Source organism: Cebus imitator, unplaced genomic scaffold, assembly GCF_001604975.1.
Source record: "Cebus imitator isolate Cc_AM_T3 unplaced genomic scaffold, Cebus_imitator-1.0 Scaffold80, whole genome shotgun sequence".
Taxonomy (NCBI): Eukaryota; Metazoa; Chordata; class Mammalia; order Primates; family Cebidae; genus Cebus; species Cebus imitator.
Genome location: NW_016107395.1, coordinates 453,799 through 460,054, shown reverse-complemented (window position 1 = coordinate 460,054; position 6,256 = coordinate 453,799).

Below are 6,256 nucleotides of genomic sequence, written 5' to 3'. Positions count from 1 at the left end.
AATCCTATCATCACTAAAAATAAAAAATAAATAATAAATAAATAAATAATTAGCCAGGCATGGTAGTATGCACCTGTAGTCTCAGCTACTTGGGAGGCTGAGGCAGGAGAATCATTTAAACCCAGGAGGTGCAGGTTGCAGTGAGATGAGATCATACCACTACACTCCAGCTTGAGCAACAGAGTGAGACTCCAACTCAAAAAAATAAAAAAGAATAAGCATACTAATATATACTTGTCCTTTGATTGTTTGTTCATTTGTTTATTTGAATTTACTGTGGGATACTGTAGAGATACACATAGCACTTAAAGAAACAGGAATCTTACTAAAATGCTTCATGGTCACCGGGGCCAAAAGGATGGTCTGGAAGGTAGAGCTAGTGATTCATAGATCTTTATGTCAATGCACCACCAGTCTATTTCTTTGATATTTATGTGAACAAGTTCCCAAATGCAAGCTCTCAAAGTCAGCATGTGAGTAAACATCACTGCTCCTATGTAATTAAATATACATTAAATGTAATAAATTACCCAGACTCACAAAGAAATTGGTTTCATTCTCCTCTTGCTCCTTTTCTTCTTCTACTGATAGGGACCTGTTTCTGGAAAGAAAATGTGGCTTGCCAAAAAAGGCATCAAACAAATCTTGTCTCAAACTTAGGGTTCACAATCTGCTATCTGTATTATCCTCATAAGCCTCAATTTTCTTACATAAAAAAGGGTAATGAAACTTTTTTATAGGATTGATGAGATTCAAGATATATATAAAAAATACTACAGCATCCCGAGGAAATATAGGCTCCACACTCATGAACAATAAATGAGTTTCTTTTAAATATGCATAAGTAAATGTGAGCCAAAGAGAAATTTTATCAAGACAGTTTGTTAGTCAAACACAGTGGCTCATGCTTGCAATGCCAGCACTTTAGGAAACCCAGTCAGGAGGATAGCTTAAAGCCAGGAGTTTGAGATCAGCATGCGCAACATAGTGAGACCTCATCTCCACAAAAAGTTAAAAAAAAAAAAAAATGCCAGGTATGGCGGTGGTGCATACCTAGAGTCCTAGTTACTTGGGAGCTGATGTGGGAGGACAGCTTGAGCCCAGCAGTTTCAGGCTGCAGTGAGTACAACCATGCCACTATACTCCAGTCTGGGTGACAGAGCAAGGCTTTGCTTCTGAAAAAAATAAAATTATCCAAAGATATTCCTTCAATAATACACAATTAAATGAACTTACTAACAGTCCAGGAGTCCAGAAAGAACCCAGCTGTTTTTACTACCAGGGTGATTCCCAACTCCATGAAATTAGATTCTTATGAGTTTGTGAAAACAGTCATTGTGTACCTAGGTCTATTTTTAAATTTACATGATTCAAAGTGAGAGTACAGCAGCCTTTTAAAGCATCAAAATTCTTTTCTTTGGACTGAAGATTATACCAACTAGCTTTGTAATAGTAATAGTATGGCTCACATTAATCGGAAGGTCCAGTTAACAGTTGCATATATTATAACTTTGATTACGCAAAAGGTGAAACAAATTATGTTAATAAATGCTTTGTTATTTTTAAAAAAAAGTCTCTCAAAACATGTATCCCAATGCAGGGTGAAGAAGAGGCTATCTCATTTGTGAATAAGTCAGGAAGAAGGGTTTAAAATAGTGGTGTACACATGTTCTCACTGATAGGCGGGTGATGAACAATGAGAACACATGTGCACAGGGAGAGGCACATCACACACTGGGGTCTGTTGGGAGGGGCCAAGGGAAGGACAACGGTGGGGTAGGGGATTGGGAGGTCTGGGAGGGATAATATGGGGAGAAATGCCAGATGTAGGTGACAGAGGGATGGAGGCAGCAAACCACATTTCCATGTGTGTACCTATGCAACAATCCTGCATGATCTGCACATGTACTCCGGAACCTAAAGTACAATAAAAAATAAAATAAAATAGCAGTGTAGAAGTAAACTGGCTTTACTACTCCCCACAGAAAACCTAAAACAAATAAATGACACTGAGATTTTCACCAGCAACAACCCAGAGCTCAAATACCAGAATGAGACAGATTCTGGGGCTATGGAGAAGTGGAAAAAAAAAAAAACAACAACTCTGAGCAGGTTATAGGAGATGATTCTTCTTCATCTGCAAGGCCCACCTCATTCTGCCCAGCAACAAGTGCATAAAAAATCTTTCCCCAAAGCATGATTTCTATATTTGAAAACATGAGATTGAAGTGGTCAACCAGCTTTACCACCATCTTAGATTTTCTGGCAGGAGACCTGTCCTTGTCTTAACCCATGAGAAGCACTGTAGCTGTCCAAAGGGAGAAATATACCTCAGGATGGGAAGCGACAAAAGGTAGAGGCAGGACTACCATCCCCAGCCCTGGAAACTCTGCTCTATAATTTGGCCACAGGAAATACCAAATTGGAGTGGGTATTTAGCAGCACCATATTGTAGGATGTTTCATAGGTCCCTTGGGCACAAACCCCTAGTAAGCTTACCCACATGGCCAAAATAATTCCTTTGGGATAGGTAACACTTCAATCATTTTCTAGAGCCAAGGAAAACCTGGCCTTAAGGTGCCACCTAAAGCTGAAAAAAGGCAATGACCTAGCAGTAACGATTTGCTATGAAAATATATCCAATAAGAAACAAAACAAGATGGAGGGAGAACACTGGGATAAATAAATTCGTCAATGCAAAGACATAAATGTATACCCATGAGAAATAACAGTAAACAGGGAACCACAACCTTCCCCAAAAAGACAAAGCAAAAATCCAGTGATTGATGCTAATTAGATGGCAATTTGTGAGCTCCCTGACCAAGAATTCAATAGCAATTTTAAGGAAACTCAGTAATCTCCAAAATAATTCAGAAAAGCACTTCAGAAATTTATCAAAGAAATTTAACAAAGATACTGAAGTAATAAAAAAAATCCAACAGAAATTTTGAAACTAAGAAGTGCCTTTGCTGAACTGAAGGACTCATTAAAGACTTTAAAGAGCAGAATGGATTAAACAGAGGGAAAAAAAAATCAATGAGCTTGAAGACCAGCTATTTGAAAACATGCAGTGAAAGAAGAAAAAGAAAAAAGAACATAAAGGAACAAAGACCACCTACAAGACATAGAGAATTCTCTTAAAAGAACAAATCCAGAGCTCAACAAGAGCAAGGGATAGAAATCTTATTCATAAACCCTTAGAAAGTGGAACAAAAAAAATAAAAAAATAAAGCAAGAAAAAAAATCTTATTCAAAGAAATAATATCAGAAAAATTTTCAAAACTTGAAGAAGATATAAATATCCAGACACAAGAAGGTCTGAGAACATCAAACAAATTAAATTCAAGTAAGACTACCCCAAAGCATATAACAATCAAACTCTCACCTAGGCACAGTGGCTCATGCCTGTAATTCCAACACTTTAGAGGCCGAGATGGACAGACCACTCGAAGTCAGGAGTTCAAGACCAGCCTGGGCAACATGGCAAAACCCCATCTCTACTAAAAATACAAAAATTAGCTGGGCATGGTGGCATACGTCTGTAATCCCAGCTATTTGGAAGGCTGAGATATGAGAATCACTTGAATCTAGGAGGTGGAGGTTGCAGTGAGCCAATATCATACCACTGCACTCCAGCCTGGGTGACAGAGTAAGACCCCGTCTCAAAATAATAACAATAATACTTTACTGGTAAAAAGATGCTACTGAAGTGAATATGTGCCATTTTAAAATTGATACTGATAGATATGTTCAACGCAGAGTTTAGCACAAACCTTCAACTCATTAAAAAAAAAAAAAAGCAATATCTGTTGAACACAGTAGTTCATGCCTGTAATCCTAGCACTTTGGGAGGCTGAGGTGGACCAATCACAAGGTCAGGAGTTCGAGACCGGCCTAGCCAACAGGGTGAAACCCCATCTCTACTAAAAATACCAAAAAAATTAGCCAGGCATGGTGGCAGGTGCCTGTAATCCCAGCTACTGGTGAGATTGAGGCAGGCAAATTGCTTGAACCCGGGAGGCAGAGTGCAGTGGCACAATCTTGACCCACTGCACTCCAGTCTGGATGACAGAGTAAGACTCCATTTAAAAAAAAAAAAAAAAAAGTAATGTCTGCAAAGCGCAATAAAGCAAAGTACAATAAAATGAAACATGTTGCATTTTCTCTCATTCTGTAGGTTCTTTTTTCACTTCCTGATGAGAAAAGTTTTAATGAACTTTTGATGGACAAAAGTTTTTAATTTTGATAAAGCCCAATTTATCTAATTTGTCTTTGGGGGCTTATGCTTTTGGAGTCATACCTAAGAATTTATTGACAAATTAAAGATCATGAAGATTTAGTCCTTTTTTACCAAAGACTTTTATAGCTCCTTTTTGGTCTTTCATCCATTTTGAGTTTATTGTGTATGTGGTGTGAGATAGGAGTCCAAATTCATTCTTTTGCATGTGGATCTCCAGTTATCCCAGCACCATCAGTTGAAGAGATTTTTATTTACTTATTGAGTATTCTTGGCACCTTTATCAAAAATCAATTGACTATAAGTATATGGGTTTATTCCTAGACTCTTAATTTTATTCCTTTTATCTAAATGTCTATACTTACGCTACTACCACGCTATTTCAATAACTTCAACTATGTAATAAAGTTTGAAATCAAAAAGTATGAGTCTTCTGGCTGGGCGCAGTAGCTTACACCTGTAATCCCAGCATTTTGGAAGGCCAAGATGGGTGGATCACCTGAAGTCGGGAGTTCAAGACCAGCCTGGCTAACATGGTGAAACCCTGTTTCTACTAAGAATATACAAAAAATTAGCCAGGTGTGGTGGCACACACCTGTAATCCCAGCTACTCAGGAGATGAGGCAGGAAAATCGCTTGAACCCGGGAGACAGAGGTTGCAGTGAGCCAAGATCATGCCATTGCACATCAGCTTGGGCAACAAGAGCAAAACTTCATCTCAAAAAAAGAAGAAGAAGCATATGTCTTCTAACTCATTCTTCTTTTTAAAGTTTGTTTTGGCTATTTGGGGTTACTTGCAAATCCATGTAAATTTTAGGATCAGTTATTCCATTTCTGCAACAAACACCATTGAGATTTTGATAGGAATTGCATTGAATCTTTAGATTGCATTGGGAAGTATTACCATCCTAACAATATTAGGTCTTTAGTAGGGGTGAAAATCCATGAATATGATATGTCTTTTATTTATTTAAGACTTCTTTATTTCAGCAGTGTTTTAAAGTTTTTGATATATACATTTTGAGACTTTTGGTTAAATTTAATCCCAAGGATTTTATTCTATCCTTTTTTTATGCTATTATAGATGGAATTTAAATTTTTTTCTGGCCAGGCCTAGTGGCTCATGCCTGTAATCCCAGAACTTTGGGAGGCCGAAAGGGGCAGATTAGTTGAGGTCAGGAGTTTGAGACCAGCCTGGCCAACATGGTGAAACCCCATCTCTAATAAAAATACAAAATTAGCTGGGCGTGGTGGCAGGTGCCTGCAATCCCAGCTACTCGGGAGGCTGAGGCACAAGAATTGCTTGAGACTGGGAGATGGAAGTTGCAGTGAGCTGAGATTGTGCCACTGCACTCCAGCCCGGGTGACAAAGCAAGACTCCATCTCAAATATATGTACATATATATATATATATATTTTTTTTCAGATTGTTAACTGCTAGTATATAGAAATAGAGTTAATTTTTGTATGTGGACATTGTCTCCCACAGCCTAAATGAAGTGGTTTATTAGATGTAATAGTATTGTGTCTGCGAATTCCTTATAATTTTATATATAAAACGATGTTATTTGCAAGTAGAAATAATTTTACTTCTTCCTCTCCAATCTGGATGTCTCTCTCTCTCTCTCTCTCTCTCTCTCTCTCTCCCCCCCCCCTTTCCCCTTCCTCTCTCTCTCCCTCTCTCTCTGGCCTAATCATCTTGTTTAGTACAATATTATCTAGAAGATAGAAGTTGAAAGAGGACACCCTTGTCTTGTTCTTCATCTTAGAAAAAAAGCTTTAAGTTCTTCACCATTAAGTGTAATTTTAGATATGAGGCTGGGCACAGTGGCTCACGTGTATAATCCCAGCACTTTGGGAGGCTGAGGCGGGTGGATCACAAGGTCATGAATTCGAGATCAGCCTGGCCAATATGGTGAAACCCCGTCTCTACTAAAAATTAAAAAATTAGCCGAGCATGGTGGTGGACACCTATAGTCCCAGCTACTCAGGAGACTTAGGCAGGAGAATCACTTGAAC